General features: G+C 39.0%; 1 long non-coding RNA gene across 1 annotated transcript in view; it reads left to right on the plus strand.

Moving 5' to 3' along the window:
* Positions 1-2,024: 2,024 nt before the first annotated feature.
* Positions 2,025-25,472, plus strand: part of LOC123330602 — a 29,192-nt gene continuing 5,744 nt past the window's right edge. The window contains exons 1-2 of the long non-coding RNA XR_006546623.1: positions 2,025-4,717; positions 18,256-18,306. This is a non-coding gene — a long non-coding RNA (uncharacterized LOC123330602). The remainder of the gene's footprint in view (positions 4,718-18,255; positions 18,307-25,472) is intronic.

Genomic DNA, 25,472 nt, shown 5'->3' on the forward strand with positions numbered 1-25,472 from the left:
AAAAGGAAATGACACCCCACTCCAGTACTCTTGCCTGGAAAATCCCATGGACGGAGGAGCCTGGTAGGCTACAGTCCATGGGGTCACAAAGAGTCGGACACAACTGAGTGACTTCACTTCACTCCCTTCACTCACTTCATACTTCATCACTGGAGAAGGAAATGGCAACCCACTCCAGTGTTCTTGCCTGGAGAATCCCATGGACAGAGGAGCCTGGTGGGTCATGGTCCATGGGGTCGCAGAGAGTCAGACACGACTGAAGTGACTGAGCACATATATAATAAAATAATAATGAGTCAAGGAAACTTTGCCAAATGAGTTTGTCAGCCTGACCTTCTATATCTTGAAAAGGGCAAGTAACCAGTAATATAGCCAATTCAAGGGATGTCACTGGTCACTTGACCAGATTCCACTTACCAGTGCCTCAATCTGTTTTTCCTATGCATGAGTCTTTGTCCATGACCCTAAAGAGAGTAAGTGGTAGTCAAAAGGATCAGTGGGATGTGTTGGATCTGATGTGAGACTATTCATGTGATATTTGTTTATCATTTTCTAAGTAGTTATTATATGTTAGTCATTGAGGATGCAGACATGTAGTAAGAAGCCTTATGCCATCAGGGATCTTGCTGCCTTGGCAGGAAAGGCAGGCCACTGCAGGTATCATGAGCACAGAATTTGAGGGCTGGGCTCTGGAGGCATACCTGGGTTCATAGATGCTGTGTGGTCTGAGGGAAATAACTTCACCACTGCTCAGTTTCCTCACCTGTAACCGAGGACAGTTCTGGTGTTTACTTCTTCAGGATACTGTGTGGATCAACTGAGATACATCTGTAGAGTTTCAGTTCAGTTCAGTTCAGTTGCTCAGTTGTGTCCAACTCTTTGGAACCCCATGGACAGCAGCACTCCAGGCTTTCCTGTCCATCACCAACTCCTAGAGCTCGCTCAAACTCATGTCCATTGAGTTAGTGATGTCATCCAACCATCTCATCCTCTGTCGTCCCTTTCTCTTGCCTTCAATTTTTCCCAGCATCAGGGTCTTTTGCAATAAATCAGTTCTTCACATCATGTGGCCAAAGTATTGGAGTTTCAGCTTCAGCATCAGTCCTTCCAATGAATATTCAGGATTGATTTCCTTTACGATTGACTGGTTTGCTCTCCTTGCAGTCCAAGGGATTCTCAAGAGTCTTCTCCAACACCACAATTCAAAAGCATCAATTTAAAAAACAAAATAAAACAAAACAAAAGCATCAATTTTTTGGTGCTCAGCTTTCTTTATGGCCCAACTCTCACATCCATACATGACTACTGGAAAAACCATAGAGTTTAAATTATTTCAATTATTATTTAAATGAACAATTTTGATGTATTGTGAGAAGAGTTGCAACAGTTGTCAGCAAAAATGATGTTATGGTACCTGTGATGATGTGGTCCAGTGGGACTTCACATGTACCATCAGTATCTTCTGTACCTGGATCCTGAAGTAGGATGTTGGCAATGTCTTTAGTGGTTTTGAGAGATTTCATTAGTAGAGTCTCTTCCTCTTAGGAGAAGTTCTGCTGGCTACCCTTGGTGTTCAAAGCAGTCTCTTCACTATAGGTCTCAGTCTCCTGTGTTCACAGCAGAGCAATGATTTATAAACCATTAAGAGATCCCAATCTGTAGTTCTGATGTCTACCATGAGGGGCAAGTGGGGGGTCAGCATGACTTCTTTTCTACTGATTTCTTCCATGGAATGGGCTCGATGCCCGTGAAGAGGAGGCTAGAGCTGGCTTGAATGTGTCTGAATGTACAGACATTCTGCCCACTGCACAAACCCACTCCTCTCCTTTCACTCTTTTTCTGGGTTCAGTGTTCTTGTTCCATGTTCAGAATCGGCTGTGGGCAGCTTCTCTCTTCTGCCGGACAGAGTGCCAAGAGTTGGTTAACGCACTGTAGCTGGAGACTGTTACACAGGAGGATGACGGTGGCCAAAGGGGTTCCATTCCCCATCACAGAGCCAGGGGAGAAATGCATGTAGGGATTGCAGAGGGATTGGAACTTAGAATAAAGGTGGTCCTCTTGACTCAGCCCTTTAAGCAGGGGTGAAATTGTTTTTCTCAGATGTTAATTGTTATGACTCTTAGAGTTTTTTTCCCCTGTGTTTGTTTTTCATGATGCCACAGGCACTGAATTATTTAAGGGTGAATCTTATGCAAAACCACTTGTTCTGCTCAATGAACTCATAGGTTCTAAGTGGCTCATGAGTATCCTTTTAAATTCCTATTATGATAAATGAGACCAAATGGCATGTTTTGCTGTATTGTCTAAATTGGTCATGTTTTTTTGTATATTTCCCGACTCCTCTAATATTATAAAATAGGTTAGGAAATAAATTATATAAACCAGGACTCTTACTCCAAAATTCAGCCTCTTGTGGATAGCATGCCTCTCTATTAAAGTAAGAGGAAACTCAGGAAGAAGGTAGATGGGTTTGAGACAACCTTTCCGGCCCTGGTTAAAATGACTTCTTTTACTTCTTTTTATTTTTTGATGTTTATGTTCATCATAGAGATCGTCCAGTTCCCAAATACCTCAGCACCACAGGTAAAGTGGGAACTTAAGAGGCCAGTGACTGCCAGAGGCCCGTGTTGCTTAACTGGATTTATAATCTTGTACCATAGTGTTAAAAATAGACATCATTAGTTCCTAGAGGCTGTCTCCGGGATGTATCAGAACTGAAAAAAATGACTCTACACACCAAAAGAAGGAGAACGTGAAAAAAAAATAGTCTGTATATTGTTTGTATGACTCATCCCTGACACTGAATATTCAAGAGTATGAGAACAAGACAATTAAATTATATGAGCCTTATTTTTCTTATATGTACAATAGGTCAAAGCTGTTGAGGCAATTTTTTTTTTTTTTGGCTTTCAGGTAATATATGAAGAATAGGCTAGGTAATTAGATGAACGTGTTTTACCTAACAGAGGTTCATCCAGGAAGAGGAAATCACTAATAATCCCCCAGAACTCTAGGCATAATGCCCTTCCCCCCCGCCACCAAAGATGTTCAAGCACTAATCCCTGGAAATGTGTATATGTTATAGACCTTAAATCATAAGATTATCCAGGATTGTCCAGGTGGATTCAGTTTTATCACATGGACCCATAAAAGCAGAGAACTTTCCCTGGCTAGAAGCAAAAGAGGAGGGCAGAGAGTTGCAGCAGAAGAGGAAGAGATTTCAAGTGCGAGAGCAACTCTCTCCCTGCTGCTGCTGAAACCCATGAGAAGGAATGCAGCCCGTGGCTGCAGGTGGAAGCAAAGAACCTGCTGACAGCGAACCAGGACCTCAGTCCTACAACCAAAAGGAACTGCATTTACTCAGTGATCTGAAAGAGCTTGGAAGGTGGTTTTTCCCTAAAGACTCTCCAGAATACAGTATGGTGATACCTGTATTTAGTCCTTGTGAGACTCTAAGCAGAAGCCTTCACTGAGCCACACTACGCCTAGACTTCTCATCTATAGAACTATGAAATAATTAATGGATGTTGTTTAAAGCCGCTATGTTTGTGGTAATTTGTTACAGAAGTGATAGGAAACTAATACACCCTCATTGCTGGGAGAAGGAAAAAATAAAAGACTGAAGCAGGTAATAAAGCATATGGCTCCAATACCTGGCCACCCCACTCTTCCTGCTCCTCAGAGACTGACTCTGCAGAAGGGGACACATTCTGGGAAAGGGTGGGCCTCTGAAAGGAGATCTCCTCATGGGATGTTCTTCCTACCTGGGTACCATTATGTTATCTCTTTGTAAAGGCAACTTGCCAGTGTCTTTTACTTAAGTGAGAGGAAGCCTTGAAGTTGAACTTTCCTTTGTGCACAGGTGAAACCAAGTAGTTGCTGCAGGCTCCATTGCCAGGTGTGAGGAGCAGCTGAAGGGGCTCATTGGCATAGGGAACTCTTTGGGGCCTTAAACAGAGTAGAGATTCTGAGCTGTTAACAGTTGAATTCAGTTATAAATGCTAATAAAGCAGGCAGCGATAACATGACAACATTGTTTTGGAGACCACAGGGCCAGAGGGCAGTGCCCAGAGACTGGCTCATTCTCTTCACTGTGAGGTGATGGGAAACACACACCTCTCTCCTCCTGGCACACGCATTCAAATGTAATTTTGAAGAGGAGCCAGAGAGATGGGGAGAAGACCAAGAAGTCTGGGATGAAACATTATTTTTCTAGGAAAGAGCTTTACCATCCTGAAGGAACTGTTAAGCTAATTGGATGAAAGTTGTTTTATTCTCTACCAATAATCAGGGGATCGGGAAGAAAGACAAATTAAATTTTAAAAAAGGAATTTTATTTTCTCATGATGATGGTTAATTATATATGTCAACCTGGCTGGTTTAGAGTTGCCCATATAGTGGATAAAATATTTCTGGGTGTGGCTGTGAGGGTGTCTCTGGAAGAGATTAGCAATGGAATCCATAGACTAAGTAATGAAGATGTACCCTTACCAGTACAGGTGGGCATCATCTAATCGGTTGAGGATCTGAATACAACAGAAAGGTGGAAGAAGGATGAATTTGCTGTCTTGACCTGAACTGGAATATTCATCTTTTCCTGTTCTTGGACATAAGTACTCCTAGTTCTTGGCTTTTGGACTCAAATCAGACTTAACACCGTCAGCTTCTCGGTTCTCAGGCTTTTGGACTTGGAATGAATTATGCTGCTATTAGATTGGTGCGTAAGTAATTGTGGTTTTGTATTGTTTAGCGTTGGCATTTACTATTGGAATACATTCTTAAATAAATGTGTTTATGTATACATCAGGCTTCCCTGGTGGCTCAGATGGTAAAGAATCTGCCTGCAATGCTTCATTTTAATGCACGTTTCTCACTTTATGTTTTTTGCTAATGATGTATTGCTGCTGCTGCTAAGTTGCTTCAGTCGTGTCCAACTCTGTGTGACCCCATAGACAGCAGCCCACCAGGCTCCCCCGTCCCTGGGATTCTCCAGGCAAGAACACTGGAGTGGGTTGCCATTTCCTTCTCCAATGCATAAAGTGAAAGGTGAAAGTGAAGTCGCTCAGTCGTGTCCGACTCTTAGCGACCCCATGGACTGCAGCCTACCAGGCTCCTCCGTCCATGGGATTTTCCAGGCAAGAGTACTAGAGTGAGGTGCCACTGCCTTCTCCAAATGATGTATTACTTGCTGTTGTTTATTTTATATTTATTTTAGACTACAGAAATGATGTTAGAAAAAAAGCAATATAAGTGATTTTCTTGTTTTTCAGTCACTAAGTCATGTCTGATTCCTTGTGATCCCATGGACTATAGTATGCCAGGCTTCCCTGTTGTTCACTATCTCCCTGAGTTTGCTCAAACTCATGTCCATTGATTGATTCAGTGATGCCATCCAACATCTCATCCTCTGTCATCTCCTTCTCCTCTGCCTTCAATGTTCCCAGCATCAGGGTCTTTTCCAACTAGTCGGCTCTTCACATCAGGTGGCCAAAGTATTGTAGCTTCAGCTTTAGTATTAGTCCTTCAGGTGTATATTCAGGGTTAATCTTTAGGATTGACTGGTTTGGTCTCCTTGCTGTCTGAGGGACTTTCAAGAGTCTTCTCAAGAACAATGATTCAAAAGCATCAACTCTGGAAAAATTTTCCATGATGGCTAGAAAAACCACAGCTTTGACTATATGGACCCTGTTGACAAAGTGAAGTCTCTGCTTTTTAATAAGCTGTCTTGGTTTGTCATAACTTTCCTTCCAAGGAGCTAACAAGTGTCTTGATTTCAGGCTAAAGTCATTGTCTGCAGTGATTTTGGAGCCCAAGAAAATAAAGTCTGTCACTCTTTCTACTTTTTCCCATCTATTTGCCATAAAGTGATGGGACCAGATGCCATGATCTTAGGTTTTTGAATGTTGAATTTTAAGCCAGCTTTTTCACTCTCCTCTTTCACCCTCGTCAAGAGGCTCTTTAGTTTCTCTTCATTTTCTGCTGTTAGAGTGATATCATCTTCATATCTGAGGTTGTTGATGTTTGATGTTTCAAATATTTTCTTATTTGAGTTCAAAATGGGTCGGAAAGCAGCAAAGACAACTCGCAACATCAACAACACATTTGGCCCAATAACTGCTAATTAACACATAGAGCAGTGGTGGTTAAAGAAGTTTTGCAAAGGAGACAAGAGCCTTGAAGATGAGAAGTGCAGTGGCTGGCCATCGAAGTTGAAAACAACCAATTGAGAGGGTCATTGAAGCTGATCCTCTTACAATTACATGGGAAGTTCCTGAAGAAGTCAATGTCAACCACTCTACACTAGTTCAGCCTTTGAAGCAAATTGGAAAGGTAGAAAAGCTCAATAAGTGGGTACCTCATGTGCTGGCTGAAAAAAAAAATCATTGTTTTGAAGCATTATCTTCTCTTACTCTACACAACAACAAAGCATTTCTCAATTGGATTGTGATGTGCAATGAAAAGTGGATTCTATAGGATAACCAGCGAGGACCAGCTCAGTGCTTGGACCTATACGAACCTTCAACGCACTTCCCAAAGACAAAACATGGTCATGGTCACTGTCTGGTGGTCTTTTGCCCATGTGATCTATTATCCAGCTTTCTGAATCCCAGGAAAACCATTACATCTGAGAAGTATCCTCAGCAATTTGATGAGATGCACTGAAAACTGCAACACCTCCAGCTGGCATTGGTCAACAGAAAGGCCCAGTTCTTCTCCACAACAATAACAACTGAATGTTGCACAACCAACAGTTCAAAAGTTGAACTAATAGGGCTATGAAGTTTTGACTCATCTGCCAGATTCACCTGACCTCTCGCCAACCAACTACCACTTCTTCAAGCATCTGAACAACTTTTTGCAGGGAAAATGCTTCCAAAACCAGGAGGAGCAGGAAATACTTTCTAAGAGGTTGTCGAAACCAAAGCACAGATTTTTTTTTAATTAATTAACTTATTTTTTTACTTTACAATATTGTATTGGTTTTTGCCATACATTGACATGAATCCACCATGGGTGTACATGTGTTCCCCATCCTGAACACCTCCCTCCCCATCCCATCCCTCTGGGTCATCACCCTGTATCATGCATCAAGCCTGGACTGGCGATTCGTTTCACATGTGATAATTTACATGTTTCAATGCCATTCTCCCATATCATCCTGCCCTCGCCCTCTCCCACAGAGTCCAAAAGACTGTTCTATACATTTGTGTCTCTTTTGCTGTCTCACATATGGGGTTATCGTTACCATCTTTTTAAATTCCATATGTATGCGTTAGTATACTGTATTGGTGTTTTTCTTTCTGGCTTACTTCTCTCTATATAATAGGCTCCAGTTTCATCCACCTCATTAGAACTGATTCAAATGTATTCTTTTTAATGGCTGAGTAATACTCCATTGTGTATATGTACCACTGCTTTCATATCCATTTGTCTGCTGATGGACATCTAGGTTGCTGCCATGTCCTGGCTATTATAAACAGTGCTGCAATGAACATTGGGGTACACGTGTCTCTTTCAATTCTGATTTCCTCAGTGTATATGCCCAGCAGTGGGATTGCTGGGTCATATGGCAGTTCTATTTCCAGTTTTTTAAGGAATCTCCACACTGTTCTCCATAGTGGCTATACTAGTTTGCATTCCCATCAACAGTGGAAGAGGGTCCCCTTTTCTCCACACCCTCTCCAGCATTTATTGCTTGTAGACTTTTGGATCGCAGCCTTTCTGACTGGCGTGAAATGGTACCTCATTGTGGTTTTGATTTGCATTTCTCTGATAATGAATGATGTTGAGCATCTTTTTATGTGTTTGTTAGCCATTTGTATGTCTTCTTTGGAGAAATGTCTGTTTAGTTCTTTGGCCCGCTTTTTGATTGGGTCGTTTATTTTTCTGGAATTGAGCTGCAGGAGTTGCTTGTATATTTTTGAGACTAATTCTTTGTCTGTTGTTTCATTTGCTATTATTTTATACCATTCTTAAGGCTGTCTTTTCACCTTGCTTATAGTTTCTTTTATTGTGCAGAAGCTTTTAATTTTAATTATGTCCCATTTGTTTATTTTTTGCTTTTATTTCCAATGTTCTGGGAGGTGGATCATAGAGGATCCTGCTGTGGTTTATGTCGGAGAGTGTTTTGCCTATGTTTTCCTCTAGGAGTTTTATAGCTTCTGGTCTTACGTTGAGATCTTTAATCCATTTTGAGTTTATTTTTGTGTATGGTGTTAGAAAGTGTTCTAGTTTCATTCTTTTACAAGTAGTTGACCAGTTTTCCCAGTACCACTTATTAAAGAGATTGTCTTTTCTCCATTGTATATTCTTGCCTCCTTTGTCAAAGATAAGTTGTCCAAAGGTGCATGGATTTATCTCTGGGCTTTCTATTTTGTTCCATTGATCTATATTTCTGTCTTTTTGCCAGTACCATACTGTCTTGATGACTGTGGCTTTGTAGTAGAGACTGAAGTCAGGCAGGTTGATTCCTCCAGTTTCATTCTTCTTTCTCAAGATTGAAAGCACAGATTTTTTATGCTATAGGAGTAAACAAACTTAATTTCTCACTGGCAAAAATGTGTTGATTGTAATGGTTCCTAATTTGATTAATAAAGATGTGTTTGAGTCTAGTTATAATGATTTAAAATTCATGGTCTGAAACTGTAATTACATTTGCACCAACCTAATAGCTTTCCTGGTTCTCTAGCTTGCAAACAGATAATGGGATTTCACAGCCTCCATAATCATGTGAACCAATTCCTGTAAAAAAAAATATATCCTCTTATGAATATATCTGTATATATCCTATTGGTTCTGTTTCTCTCCAGAACCTTGACTAATAAACTCATGTCATATAAATTTTATTTTGACCATGCTATTGTAAAAATCTTTATCCTCCATAAAAGTGTCAGTTTTTGGAGATCAGGATCTAGTATCTTATAAATATACCTCTTGCAGTCCCCAGAGTTCCTAGATTTCACAACAAATAGTAGGGATTATTCAATGCAGATAACTGGCCCATCCTTTCCAGTTTACACTGTCGGCATTCGTTCTGGTTGGTCAGGGCCCACATTACTCCAGTTATTAAATATTTTAATATCACCCTCAAGTGAATCTTTCCTTTTACATTTTGCTATGATAATTTTTTAACATTGAAAGAATTATACATTGCCTATCCTGATCACATAGATTCTGCAATTCATATTTTGCTATATTTGCTATATCATACATATATCCATCATTCCTCTAGGCATCCATCAATCCATCTTATTTTTTTATGTTCTTAAAAGTAGGTTTTAGACTTTACCCCTAAGCACTTCTGCACATGCACCATTGATTAGAGTTTGACATTTGTTTACTGCTTGTTTTTTTTTTAATAAGTCCTAAGCTAAATATAGCTTAGGACTGTAGCCTACCAAGCTCCTCCATCCATGGGATTCTTCAGGCCTGAATACTGGAGTGGGTTGCCATTTCCTTCTCCAGGGGATCTTCCCAACCCAGAGATCGAACCCGGGTTTCCCGCACTGGAGGCAGACGCTTTAACCTCTGAGCCTCCAGGGAAGCCCAAGCTAAATATATATTTTGTATTTGGAGTTTGACATATGGAATAATTAAGATTAACACAGCCATAGCTTGACCAATAAAAGACTGTAGTGAATAGATGATATTTGAGTTAGGAATTTGTAGACTAAGATGAAATTTTGATTATGATAACAAATAGAGATCCTCTTTATAATCTCACTTATCAGCAAAGTTTAATTGGAATAAATAGGAGAGGAAGTCAGATACATTCCAGGAGTCTGAGGTCTCAAGGTAAAGGCTGATTCTAATGGAAGCTCTCTAGATTGTGATGAATCATGTAGATTTCCCAGCAAAGGTCAAAGGAATATTGATGAATTCAGAGACCATTTCTGTTGTTTGAAAATTCAGTTTTTTGACCAGTGCTTCTATCAGGTTATGAAGCTAATATTCTCTCCATTGGTTGAACAAGCTATAAAATCATTAAGATAGTACATTTAGACAACTGTCTTGCTTCATCATACAATTGGTCTGTGTAAATTCTTATGGTTCTAACTATTGCTCCCATCTCAAAAATATCATTTTTTGATAATTACACAATATGTACACCATTTTAAGTGCCTGTTAATATTCACACAAGGGAAGGGGGACATTATTCCTTGGATAGCAGCTTGGTAAATTCTTGAAAAACTGATTATATTGTATCCATTATCCCAACATCTTGTGTATTAGTTAATACCCTTCCCCTCTACTCTCTCTCCCCTTCTGTGGAGGCAGAACAGGGCTTCATTTTGAGTCATGATTATGGAATTTTTCTTCTGCATGGGCATGCAAAAATATCAAAAGCAACTAAAGGAGCTGAAAGAATACGAAAAGCCTGCTATAGCAAGATTTAGCTGAGAACATCTAAAAATTGATTTGATTTGTGTTTCAGAGGAAAAACTTTATCCCTGGTCAGCTTGAAGTATTGCACTGTAAACTGATCCATCCTGCTGATTTTTTCAAAGTCTGCAGAAGCCTGAGTGGCCTGTTACACGGTCTACCCAAGGGACATGGACTTGGTCATCCATGGCACAGAAGAGATCCAACCTCAAATTAAGACAGACATAAATATATGCTTCAAAGTGTACTTCCAAAGTGCTGTAGAGGCCTTTCTACTCTTGAGGCAGTCTTGAGCATAAGACGTGTAGAGGCTCAGGTTAAAGAGGAAGATGTATGAGGAAGTACGCCTAGGTCCCTACTGTTACTCAGGCCCACACTGTTATTTCCAGAGAGCTGTCAAAGTCTTCATGGAGGGAATTTTGTTGACACACAAATTCTGGAGTCACACAGTTCCTGGCACCTAGGAATTGCTCCAAATGTGGGACAAGTGTTTGCTGAATGAAAGTTCACTTTCAGGATCTAGGGCTGTGAGCAGAGGCTCACAACCAGGGTCCATCTTCCCTCTAGAAGTCTAGGTTCTAAAGGCCCCATCCTTCCACAGACAATACTTGACAACCATCAAGACACACCATCACTCAGAGCGGCCCTGGGCATGTGACACCACAGCTGCAAATTTCAAGTTTGCAAATTTCTATGGGATAAGTTTGTATTGTAAATGCCTGAAACAGGCCTAGTGTGGGAAAAATAGCATAGGCATAGCAATGTATTTGCAGCCACAGCCTCAAGGAGGTAAGAGAGAGTGGCGAGGACTGTGGCAAACTAGGAATCACGTGCCCTGTCTAATGTGGGCAGCTCCGTTCACCTCTAGTTTTTTCATGCCTTGTGAAAATGCACACTCAGTACTGGGGAGTCCTAATTTTTCAAGAACAGCTGGAATTTGATTTGGAATTATTACTTTTTAAGATCTGAGAGGCTACCAGCATTTGGGATCGCAGGTTTCACTTTAATAAATACAAGGTCCTAGTTTCAATTTGGTGACAGAATGTGCATTCCAGAGGCAGGTGTCAGCATACAGGGAAGTGTAGTTAATTGCTGCTGCTGCATAGAGTCAGCAAATTCCTACTTCATTCCCTTTTCTTTTTGTAGTGAATCTTTCTTTTGTGTTGAATCCTGTCTAACAATTATAACTATGCCTTTTAGAGTTCAGAGTAATATAATCTCTTCGCTGGTTTATATTGATGAAGGAGGCTGAGTTTCCAATAATATGAACTCATAAAACAGAATAGTAGCTTACTTGGGACAGAATGACCAAACTCTTCGCCCAGGTTGGTGCATTAACCAGAACATGCTGTCTATCCACATCTAGTTGAATTTCACATCTGTTAGGCTATTGTTCGCAAACCTCAAAGAACATGTGTTAGATAAATTTATCATTCTAAAATTTCTCTAAGGCTTTCAGTGTTATACATGAAGTAAAATTATACTAATTACACTTTGGGGAAACTGACATTGTCCCTCTTCCATGCTTCCAGATATGAGATATCTGATGACTGGGGAAAGGCATTAAAAATTGCTAGTGAGAATGGCTGGAATGAAGGCACAGCAGGTACAGGAAAACATTTGAGAAATACAGATCCTCCTCTGAAGCCCACTAGTTAGTTCCCAGGTTTGGTTTGTCTCTGATTGCTCTGTTGGTTCCTTAGAACTATAAATCAGTTCTTCTCTCTCTATTTGCAGGCATATTCTCTAAGAAGACATTTGAGGCTCAAACCCCTTAATGTTGAATTTCAGGCAACTTCTCAGCTCAATGAGGAAGAAACATCAGGGCAGTGTGTTGCTTTAAGGGCATTTGAATACACAAGATACCACGATTTTTCCTGACAACACAGGGCAGATGGGTTTTGCCTACTCATAGGAAATGTGTCCTCCATGTTGAACCATAGACTGGAGTGGTGAGTAGGAAGAAGACTACAAAGCTCAGTGTTCATGCCTTTGCCATGATGTAGACTGGATGTGGCACAGTGCCAGAAAGCAGGAATCAATACTTGGGGGCTGGAAAGGCAGGTGGTCGTCGTCCCAGTGTGGCAGAAGTTCACAGGAAGGACCAGATCTTTCCTAGATCAATCTGGGGTTGGGAATGTACCTGAAATCAGAGCACTTGGTTCAAAGACCAAGACTGGGAAATAAGGTGAAATTAACTGGAGTTATGGAGGTTGTTTTAATGTAGCACTACAGGTGGTGCAGTGGTAAAAAAAATCCCTCCTGCAAATGCAGGAGATGCAGGAGACTTGGATTCCATTCCTGGGATGAAAAGATACCCTGGAGAAGGAAATGGCAACGCACTCCAGTATTCTTGCTTGGGAAATTCCAAGGACAGAAGAGCCTTGCGGGCTACAGTCTGTAGGGTCACAAAGAGTTAGACACAACTGAGCACAGCACAGAGCACAACTGGATTTATAGTTTTGAGGAGGTCTAGCATTGGCTTCCAGAGAAGGCAATGGCACCCCACTCCAGTACTCTTGCCTGGAAAATCCCATGCATGGAGGAGCCTGGTAGGCTGCCGTCCATGGGGTCTCGAAGAGTCGGACATGACTGAGCGACTTCACTTTCACTTTTCACTTTCATGCATTGGAGAAAGAAATGGCAACCCATTCCAGTGTTCTTGCCTGGAGAACACCAGGGACGGGGGAGCCTGGTGGGCTGCTGTCTATGGGGTCACACAGAGTCGGACACGACTGAAGTGACTTAGCAGCAGTAGCAGTATTGGCTTCTATTGGCCAATACCTGAAAGTTACTGTAGAGGATTGAATTGTGTCTCCTTGAGAGAGATGTTCTTCTTAAATCCCAGTAACGTGGGATCATGACCTTATTTGGAAATAAAGTTTTAGCAGGTGTGATTAAGTTAAGGATCTCAAGACAGATGATCCTGGATTTAGGATGGGCTCTAAATCCAATGACTGATATTCTTTTGAGAGAAGGGAAAGGAAATCTGAGACACAGAGAAAAGAAAAGACATGTGAAGATGGAGGCAGGGATTAAATTAGCTTCCCTAGTGGCTTAGATGATAAAGAATCTGTCTATAATGCAGGAAACCCAGGTTCAGTCTCTAGGTTGAGAAGATACCCTGGAGAAGGGAATGGCAACCCACTCCAGTATTCTTGCCTGGAGAATCCTTTGGACAGAGAAGCCTGGTGGGCTATAGTCCATTGGATCACAAAGAGTCAGACATGACTGAATGAATAACACAAACTTTCAAGTCAAGTAACACCAAGGGCTACTTCCACACTAGAGCCTAGGAGAGGGTGTGGAACAGATTCAGAGCCTCCAGGGGGAGCTAACCCTGCCAACACCTTGATTTTGGATTTCTAGTCTCCAGAAGTGGGAGAGAATAAATATCTGTTGTTTTAAGCCATGTGGTTTGCAGTATAGCCCTGGGAAGCTAATAAGGGCTTCCCAGGTGGCGTTAGTAGCAAAGAATCTGCCTACTAATACAGGAAATACAAAAAAGAGATGGGTTCCATCTCTGGGTTGGGAAGATCCCCTGGCCTGGATAATCCCCTGGAGACAGGAGCCTGGTGGGCTACAGTCCATAGGATCACAAAGAATTGGACATGACTGAAGCACCTTAGCATGCACACAGGAAGCTAATACAGTTACCCCATGCCTGACCTCTGACATTGTTCACCAGATGTTGTATTCCAGCTAATGTGAAAGAAGTATTTGCTTTAATCACCTTTAATTTCTCTTTCCTCTTTTATTCACAGTAAAATGTATTTTTTTTTGAGCTCTAGTAATGAATTAAAAATTAAAGTTCTATGGTTATAGTAAAAAAAAATCAGTGTCTAGATTTAGAGTTGATCATTAACTGGAAAACATAAATAATTAAATCTTCATTCTAAAATTAACCTCAGTATTCACTCAAAAATTATTTTTTATTAATTCATTCATTCTTCAACCCATTTCAATCAAATATTTACCAAATGCTTGTACTATGCTAGACATTGTCCTTCCACCTACTTGGAAATACATGATGAATAAGAAGGACAAAGTGTCTGCCCTCTTTGTATATACATTTTTATGATCTAGGCAGGCAATAAACAATCAAATAAAAAATTATAGCTGTAATAAATATTGTTGGTGACATCTCCATTTATTTTCTTATAGTCCCTGGTATTAGTACATTTTGATTCTTGATTATAATGATGACTGCTTGCTGAATAGAATGAAAGGAGAGTTTAAAGCATAGCTATTTAAACTAAATCCTGTTTTTTGCAGGACCTCTGTTGGATTTCACCTCTGTCATGACTGGTTATGTCTATATTTCAGGTTGAATTCATAATAATGGAGAATCAAAGCTATTTAATTCACAACACAGCATTGTTTCGCCACTTGATACATAATTGAAACTAGATAACCTCAGTGGCAGCCCCAAAGCTTAGATGTCAGAAAGCTTAATATCCTTTCTCTTCTGATGCAAATCAAGAAGGAAAGAGCTAAAAAATTGATTCAGTGTTATATGGACTGTACAGAAATGTTAATACAATGGAGACTTCATGTTGAAGAGCTAAGGTAGCACAAAAGCTCAAGAGTGAAAACAATTTATATAGAGTTATCAAAGTTCATTATTTTCTTACTTATTTTTTCCATTTGCCCTACATGGAGTTGGGCTTCCCTGATAGCTCAGTTAGAAAGAAAGCTGAGTGCTAAAGAATTGATGCTTTCAAACTATGGTGTTGGAGAAAACTCTTGAGAGTCCCTTGGACTTCATGGAGATCCAACCAGTCAATCCTAAAGGAAATCAGTCCGGAATATTCAATGGAAGGACTGATGCTGAAGCTGAAGTTCCAATACTTTGGCCACATGATGCGAAGAACTGACTCACTGGAAAAGACCCTAATGCTGGGCAAGATTGAAGTCAGGAGGAGAAGGGGATAACAGAGGGTAAGATGGATGGCGTCATCGACTTGATGGACATGAGTTTGCAAGCTCTGGGAGTTGGTGATGGACAGGGAAGCCTGGTGAGCTGCAGTCCATGGGGTCGCAAAGAGTCGGACACAACTGTACAATTGAACTGAACTGAACTGAATACATGGAGTAACTGAGCTATACCGTTACTCACAGTACAGACTAGCTTTAGTTTCATTTGAGGTGTGATGGATACAAAAACATTATGAGACAAGACTCACCCCTCACCCCCTGCTGGCCCAAATATGCAGAGTTTGCAATGGAAATGGAGAGGGATTCTGTCCTATAACTCTTAGATGCTTTACAAGGTCAGAAAACTTTTTAAAGAGGGCCAGAGAATTCTGTAAAAAGGGAGAATCTTGGCCAGAGTAGTCGTGCTCTTATGAAGCTCTTGAACCATGCTAGGGAAAAAGGACAGGGTGCAGTTACACCAACTCCCACTGCAGTGAGAAGGGCTTTCAGACGCCTCTGGGGAACACAGGGAGGCACAGACGATGCTATCTTCTTGAGACACCCCCAAAACAAGGAAAGTTTGACTTGGCTGCTTTGTTTTAAGAACCAGGACAGTCAATGGTATAGTGTTGAGAACAGTACAAGAGTTTATTGAGTCAAAGGATGCATGAATATTTCCCAGGCTGTTGTGGCCCACACTGCAGAGACAGTCAGAAAGGGATCAACTTCAATTCTCTTCTGTGAAGTTTGCAAATTGCAAGGAAGTCGCAGTACAAAGAGGCTGGATTTACCAAGTGCCCAGGAATTGAAAAAGTATCTATCTTAATTCAAGGAAATGCAGAGAGGAAACTCCAAGGAGCCTCAAGAGCACCCCGTTAAATGCTCTCAGATGTAACATCTTCAGAACCAGAAAGGAAGAACTTATCAAGCCCCGATCTGTTCTAGACTTATCTCTTTAAATTGTCCTACCATTCTTCCCTCATAGCTCAGTTGGTAAAGAATCTGCCTGCAATGCAGGAGACCCTGGTTTGATTCCTGGGTTGGGAATATTTGTTGGAGAAGGGATAGGCTACCCACTCCAGTATTCTTGGGCTTCCCTTGTGGCTCAGCTGGTAAAGAATCTGCCTGCACGAAGGTGGGATGATTTGAAAGAATAGCACTGAAACATGTATATTACCATATGTGAAATAGATCCAGGTTCCATGTATGAGACAGGGTCGTCAGGGCTGGTGCACTGGAATGACGCTGAGGGATGGGATTGGGATGGGGAGGGAGGTGGAAGAGGGGTTCAGCATGGGGGACACATGTACACCCATGGCTGATTCACGTCAATGTATGGCACAACCCACTACAATATTGTAAAGTAATTAGCCTCCAATTAAAATAAATAAATTAATTTTAAAAATATTAAAAAAAAAAGAAGATCCCACCTGCAATGCGGGATACCTGGATTTGATCCCTGGGTTGGGAAGATCCCTTGGAGAAGTGAAAGGCTTGCCCACTCCAGTACTCTGGCCTGGAGAATTCCATGGACTGTATAGTCCATGGGGTCATAAAGAGTCTGACACAGCTGAGCGACTTTCACTTTCATCCTAGGTAACATGCAAGTGCAGTTAGAGGTAGGGCTAAATAGTGAGCAGGAAGATGAGAGAAGAAGAAAATCAGGCATTCTTTTCATTCAGGTTTCAGATCTCAGGAGAAGAGAAGGTTTAAACTGAGATTAGATTTTTTTGTTTTTATTGTAGGGGAATGTAAAACCTCAATTTTGATTTGAGGCTATTTGCAATCTATGGTAACTCTAGAATTGTCTATTACCTGAGAGTGAATAGAAGATTCACAGATCTTCAGAAGTTTTCTTACAGGGACAGACGAAGAGTAAATTTTCCAGTGAGAAAAGTTTAAAGAGATGCACAGAGAGAGAATTATTGATGCATTTTGATCACAGATCCATGTCATACTTACTTAACATACTGGATATACTTCATTGTTGAAATATTTTCTATAGATAGAATTCTGAGATTTGAATCATTGTAAATTCATTTTCTTTAATTTTTTGTGACATTCAATTAAAAAAAGTTTTTTTGAGAAACAGTCATAGTTAAAAATGCAGTTATCTCATTAAAACATAACATTAAATGAAGTGTGTTAGTACTCTGACAATATAAATCTCCAAATGAGTCATAAAATATATGCTAATATGTACAGTGTTTATACTCAAGTTCTTTCTGTTCTATGTCACTTATGAGGCCAGAAGCACCATTGTTAAAGAGGAATTTCAGGATGATGATGTGGTTGGTCCACTGTGAGGGGCTAGCCTATATTTGCACATATCAGCCATATCAGATTGGAAGGACATTCCAATTATTTTAATCACATGACATGTTTGAAAATCTTTAATTATTATTAATATTGGTTCCTTAAGTGAGTCTGGAAGAGCTGTCTTATTTCTATTTCAAAAAATGAATCAGATGCAAACTATTATATAGAGAACAGATAAACAACAAGGTCCTACCATATAGCACAGGGAACTACTTTGATATCTTGTGATAAACCATATTGGAAAAGAATATATATAACTGAATTACTTTACTATACAGCAGAAATTAAGACAGCATTGTAAACCAACTATACTGAATTTACATATAAAAATGAATTATTCCCATCAAGAGACTCTCCTCTTTATTTTAGTACAGTGAATTCTTGGTAAAGTTCAGATAATAAAAAGAAATGATCTATTTCAAGTATATTTTAACTAGTGATAGTCTCTGAGAATGAAAGAGAATGAACTGGCAGTACATGGCAATCCTTCCCCATCTGAGCAGCCCTGGTGACCTGCATTCTGCTTCTTTCACTATCATGATCAATATGATAAAGGAATCAAACTTTTGTACTTTAAAGATAGCATGAAACATGGGCCTGATCACACTAGAATAATGATATTTTTTCTCTTTTTAGTTTAGTAAATTTTTTGGTGGAATTTGATAAGGAACAAAAGTCCTCCATAAGGTAAGTGAACTGTATGGAAGCAAAAGTATGAAATTCTCCTTTTTAAAAAAATAAGAGAGCTATTTGTATTAATCACTTTAATTCACTACTAAACTATAAGGAGTGGAGTGCTGCAAGTTAGCTGCTCATCCACAGAAAAATAGCAATTCCAAGCTAATTAAAGAAGCTTTTCAATTTTGGTCCAGTGAATACATTTAAAAGTTATGTCATATTTATCAAGTGAACATAATTTAATATGATAATTCAAAGAGAACTAGTTGAAAAGAAACTATTGTAGTAATTATCTGGGAGGCATATTCAATAAAAGCAGTTTAAAAAGTTAATTTATCTTGATTTTATGAGAAAATGATTCTTGTTTTCAGAGTTGATAATTATTGTGAAAAGGCTTCCTCAAGTTTTTGCACATTTAGAAAAGATTGATGAATTTAAGACAAAATTACTTATTTTCACTGTAGCTGAAGGAAAAATTTGTGCATGCTCTGAAATAATTTTGCAGCTGTAGCTTGCTTCAAAATCAGGCATTCAGAGCACATACATTTTGAAAACTAGGATTCATTTTTGTGTTACAAACTGATGTGGCAAGTTTCTAAAAATGTACAAAAATGTGTTAAAATTCTTCTCTCTAGCCTTAAGTATGTTATAATATATGTATGAAGATTTCATTCTGATGCCCTAAAAATCACCATTATTTTTCATATATTTATGTCTTTTACATTGTGAATTATATCTTTAGATGTTTTGGTGAAAATTTTGTTTTTCAAATTTTTTACAATCTGGAAATTTGTTATTAAACTTAATTATTTAGAAAATTTTAGTGAAAGTGTTACCCTCTTAGAGACGATAGCTTAGAGAAATGGCATGAGTATATTTTCCTTGCTATGTGATACTGACTCATCAAGAAATTTTTAAAAACTGTAGATATGTCTTAATTAAACCATAAGATTAAATGTGAATTCTCTCATTTTCACATCAAGTAAGTTGTTCTTAATCTTATCCTGAGCTTTGTGGGGGCAGCATCCATTGCTATTTATTTTTGCTGCATTTAGCATCAAGTTTTGTGTATAGTAGATTCTCAATAAATTTAATTGAACAAAAGGAATTTAAGTGTTTGCTTAATTTGATGCTTTAGGCTATTGAGTTGGGAGTATTACTCTTGGTTTGATTAGTAACTATGTTTCAAGGTGTTACCCAGCTCATAATATTCTTTCTTCCATCCATTCAAAGAAGAAGATTCATCGGTCACTTCTTATGAGCCAGGAGCTGTCCTAGGTCCTGAGAATAGAGCTGTAAGCAAACAAACAAACAAACAAAAAAGACATGGTCATTGCTCTGAGGAACTTGATACTCTGGTGGGAAAAGGTAGAAATAATAAGTTATAATCATAGAAGATAAGTTTTGAACACTTGTTATGTAACAGCCACTGTACTAAGTACTCTTCATATATTATACCATCTTACTCTTAAACTTAGAAGTTCCATTCATTTATTTAATAAATTATTTTCAATTATTTTGAGCTAGACACTATTTTCTATAGTGTTTTAGAAAAAAAAATAGCATAAAGAGTCTAGGGGTTAATGGACAGGTCTTTTTTAACAGAAGAATTGGGGAAGGTGACTCTGGGGAGGCCATATATCAGGAGAAGTGGTAGAGTGACCCTTGAGTAGATGTGGAGGGAGAGTAGTCCAGAAAGAGGAAAAAGAAATGTTATCATATGGAAAGGGAAATGAGCTTGTTTTGCTCAACAAATTGACAGAATGCATTTAAAGCTCCAGTAAATCATTGAGGGGCAGGATTCAGGTTACAGGGTGGAGAGAGTAGTGAAGTGTATAAGGTTAGAGGTCAAGACCAGATAATGTAGGGTCTTGTAGATGATAACAGGAAGTTTATATTTTATTTTAAATATGATAGGAAACCTTAGAGATCTTGACCTGGGAAGTTTGTGATCTTATTTATATTTTCAAAAGCCTTCTCTGGCTAACTCCCCTTTCCAATATTCCATATGCCTTAGTTCATTCAGACATGCATTTCTTCACCCCATTATTTTTTCTTTTCTTCCTTTTACTTTCATTAAAGAGATATATTCATATGTTTATAAACTGAAAAGAATTCACTGATTACATCTAGTATTCACTTAAGCCATCTGAATAGAAAGAATTTGGTTTTGTTTGGAAACTTCTCCTGTCATGAAATGAAACAATTACCTACCACTCTTACGTCAAAGACAGATTTTCTTTTTTCTATCTTGAGAGACTTAATCAAGGATTCCTGATTCCAAATGGTATTAGTGTCATTGTTCATAAAAATCAACGGGAAACTCATTCTTTACTTGTTTAGGGAGACCAGAAAACTCTTTTCCTTTAAGTCACCATGAGTTTTCAGATTTCTTCCTGCCAGGTGGAGGAAAGTGACTCTGTGACTTAAAACAGAGTTCCAAAGCCACACATTTGCCCAGAAGAGATCAGAAAAGGAGCTAGAATCTTACTTTGAGAATAATTGAAGGGAAAGTAAAAAATCAAAAATAATAACAAAGAGTTAAGAGGAAATGAAGCAGAGGTCTCAATTAGAGGGCAGCCAGAAGGTGGAAGAGGGCAGCGCCCAAGAAGGGAGCAAAATGAGACAGGAAGCAAGCTAAATGCTGACCGCAAGAATTTCAAAAGAAATGTGTATCGGAAAGAGCATTTTTTTCCTGAAAAGATGAAAATCAAAACCACAGGACATTTCATCATTGATAATGGAAGCACTAAGGTCATGAACAGAAAGGAAATTTTACTGACAAAAGATTTCATTATAAAGTGCAAGAAACCAGATAATCAACAGTAAACATACAAGGAAATCATAATAAAATTGGTCAGAATATTTGCAAAAGTAAAATTGAGATTTCAAGCAGGGTTTTATTCATAAATGGAGGCAGTTCTCACTAATTACACTTCGGCTTTAACACTTCATCTCTTCCGAGTATTTATGTTTCACCCTGTATTTTCTTTAAAGGTGAATTTTATATTCACTTTTGCAATGTGAAATATCCTCATTTGTTTAATGTGTTCTTATCTCTTTGAATCATATAAGCTCTGATTCAATTAGGTAGATGTGACTCCTGGATTGCCTTCAGATTTATGGAGACATATTTATCATTTTTAGAACAAATCAGATAAAGAAAGGTCTGCTCAATGAAATACAGTAATTTATCATTTTCAGGAGAGGGGAAATTTGTTTGCTATTTTATTACTGCTGTAATTCCAAATTATCTTACAGGTGTTTTAGAAATCTGTCTAGATCTGATAAGTTCTTTCTATTTGGAATAAATTGATTGTCTCCTCCCAGAGAGGATAACTGCCATATGTTCTGGCTGCTCTCAGAGATCAGTAAACCCTGGGAATATGAATGTGAACTACAATGTGCTGTTGAATTTAGCAGAAGTAGGAGCATCCTCAAAAGTAGATCATTTTCTAATAAGCAGATGGTTATTAGTTGTTACTTTAGACCTTGGGCTAATCCTAGAAGAGGCTATTAGCAGGTAATGGATTAAATAAGGTGACTCATATTAATAAAGTTTCTTTGATATGAAAGAAGAAAAATAGCCCGTCGTAGATCAATCTTTGTCAAATCTTTATGTAGCACATGGAATGCTCTTGAAAGAGACTGAGCTGTAAACTTTTTGATTAAATGTGAAAGACTCTGGGTTGCTTTTTTTTTTCACTGGAAGCACACTCTCAGATCTGAAAATGAAAATTTAGAGCTGAAAAGGTGTGGCTGATGAAGAAACTAATGCTCTGGGAGGGTGTTACACCTCATTGGTGTTACTTTGAAATGAAAACCTGCATCTCTGAAATATATTCTGTGCTTTTGCTTATTGACCTCTGATTATCTTTTTCTCGTTGCATTAGTATCTCAGCCTCCTGAACCTTGTCATCATGCTTTCCTCATGCCAATTTGAAAATGTACTTTCAGTGTTACATAAAAAGAGCAATAGTGAGTACCAGAGGCTTCCCAGGTGGTGCAGTGGTAAAGAATCTGCCTGCCAAGGCAGGAGACTCAAGAGATGCAGAAAGTTTGATCCCTGGGTCAGGAAGATCCCCCTGGATTAGGAAGTGGCAACCCACTCCAGTATTCTTGCCTGGGAAATCCCATGGACAGAGGAGCCTGGCGGAGTGAAGTCCACAGAGTTGCAAAGAGTCTGACATGACTGAGCAACTGAGCACAAGATTCCTCACATTCTACAGCAATTGTGGGAAGAGAGGGATGAGGAAACTGAGAGGTCTGCAAGTCGATTAATGCTATTAAGTATTTTGAAAAAAGGAAAGAGCGTGATAGACACATAGCTTTATGTGTTTACTCCATTTGCTTTTCAAACGGAAAAATATCTCCTTCCCTCTCAAATATTTACAATGAGCAGCAATTTAAAAGATGTTGACAGGCAGTTGTTGGCAAGTTCACTGAAGTCTTAAGAATCTTCTCTGTATTCATTTTTTGGGTTTTTGAATAATCATGCATAGTCATTGACTCTCTTAAATGCATCCCATTCCCTATTTACGTGACCTTTTATTTCTAGATAATAGCATTACAATTGTTTGCCTGTTTCCCGGATATAACTATCACTGAAGGCCCCATTTGCAAAGCTAAGCCAAGCCATCATGACCTGTCTGGGTTGGTACAAAAGAGGACAATACTCCAACAGCCCAGCATTGCTTAAAGAAGCCAGAGCAGTAGAAGATCAAGGGATTTTGCCCAGAGCATAGCATGTGCTCTGTGTTTAGCCCTGCAGCTCGTTATCGGACAGACACCCCCTGACTGTGAGCAATTTTTGTTCCTTGAAGCCTGCTGATACTGGCTGTGGTTCTGTCATTGATTTGAACATAATCTGCGTGTTGCATCTTTATTGGATTGCCATGATTCATTTAAAAGGAAATGTTTTTGATCCTTGCTGACTGGCTTTCACAGTGGGGTGGGGTGGGTAGGGGATTGGTGAGCAACCTAGAAAAGAAAATACTTTCAATGTTGCTCTTGAGTTTATGGCTGGAAGGGAGGATGGCTAAAACACATTAGTCCTTTCGCTATTCAGACCTTTGACTGCTTCAGCTAGGGGGCCTGGACACATGATCCATTTTCTGTTTCCTGTCCAGCATCTATTTGATGCAATATGCTCCATGTCTCTTTTCATTAACTGGGACCTATATGATGTCAGTTGAGAAAAACAATAGCTGATGTTATGAAATGTGCACAGTGGCATGACAAAGGTCTATTACAAAGGCCTTTTACTTTGTTCCATTGTATGTTTACTATTGTGTTTTATGCCTGCAGCTTGGCTGTATTGAAGGAAAATATTTCAGTGGGGCCCTGCTGTTTTTTTTTTTTTTTTTTAAACTTGCCTTTGAAATGCTAGATAACAGTGAGCTCCAGTAATGGTAAACTCCTGACATTAACAAATGTGGGACAAGTAACCCCATCGAGGCACATAACAGTCATCATGCAAACACTCTACTTAAGACCAAACCTACAAATGGAAGCGTAATCTGCTCTGGGGGTAAGTGAGGTTTGGATTAACTTTAGTGTCACAGATGAAGTACCCTTGATGATGACTGTAAATTATATCCTGGAACGAAGTGAGCATGCATGCTCAGCTGCTCATTTGTGTCCGACTCTACAACTCTAGACTGTAGCCCGCCAGGCTACGTGTCCATGGGATTCTCCAGACAAGAATACTGGAGTGGGTTGCCATTTCCTCCTCCAGGGCATTTTCCCAACCCAGGGCTCAAACCCATGTCTCCTGCGTCTCTTGCATTGGCAGGTGGTTTTCTTGACCACTGAGACACCTGGGAAGCCCACAGTGAAATGTGAGGTGCTGCCATGTTAGAGAACCCCAGCAGATTTGATTCAGGAATGGGCGAGCTGACACTGTGTGCGTAAGAAAAGAGGAGGAATATGAAGCTTTGTTGTTAACTCAAGCTGAAATATATATGGAATTCCAAGACTCAGAAGACTAGCACTCTTTCACCTTGCTAGTGCATCTTAAGACCAGATAATACTTTATCCCATCGTTGCTTGGAGAATGTGAGATTAGTGCCCTACTGCTGCGTTGTATTAATTAAAGAGATGATAAGAAAACCTAACATTATGGCTATAATCTCAACAATGCTAACAAAACAAAATTAAAACCTGACAAATAGTTTGAGGGGAGTTACAGAGCTGAAAAAAAGATTCCAGCTTTAATGAGCTACACTAATTGATGGAACTCTGATTTGTGTTGCTTTTAGCAAATGTATTTAATTGCCAAATTAATTGATAAGTACTATCATGGATTACAAATGCATTATTCATGCACAACCATAGCATGCATAAAGAGAGTAACTACTAAAAAAGTTCCACACCTTAAATTTATATTACAGTTACAGAAAGTTCTAAGACAGCATGATAAGCAATTACTTGTTAAGGACCAGCAATTAACATCACTACTTAAGAACATGAATGCATTCTAAAGCCATGTAATTAGCAGTATTAACCTTATTAGCATTTTTCTTCTTAACTTTTGGAGGGGTGTAGAAAGTTTTCCTAAGTGTCAATTTTTTTAAAGGAAAATCTGGATATTCCTTAACATTAAAAACAATAAGCTCCTAACAGATCATAGCCAGTGTGTACTAACAACTCAGGTTTTACAACTGCTCAACAGCTGCTTCCATATTATACAATTCATTCAAAATCCCTTTAGGGGAGGGTCACTTAATCCCCTTAGTGTTTGATCTGTAGATCATTGTGTTTATTTATTTATTTATTTTTTTAATTTTATTTTATTTTTAAACTTTACATAACTGTATTAGTTTTGTCAAGTATCAAAATGAATCCACCACAGGTATACATGTGTTTAAACATGTGGGTCTATTATTAGCAAAAACTACACACAAATTTTAAACATCATTCGAAAGGTTAAAATTTTTGTCATCTGTTTCACTTATGATGTCGTTAGTAAGCGATTATACAAAACTCTACATTTTTTGTAAAACTAGTCCATGAATGAAGATTTAAAAAGTGTTAGTTGTCTTGTTTCTATGGAAACCAGCAGTAATCTACACTGATTACTGAACTCAGGGAAAGTAGAATCAGAAGGTACCATTATGAAGAAGACACCTCTATAAACTATAAAGGTAAATTAGCTGCCAGAAGTAACTGTTTTA

This window comes from Bubalus bubalis, chromosome 19 (assembly GCF_019923935.1).
Source record: "Bubalus bubalis isolate 160015118507 breed Murrah chromosome 19, NDDB_SH_1, whole genome shotgun sequence".
NCBI classification, from domain to species: Eukaryota; Metazoa; Chordata; class Mammalia; order Artiodactyla; family Bovidae; genus Bubalus; species Bubalus bubalis.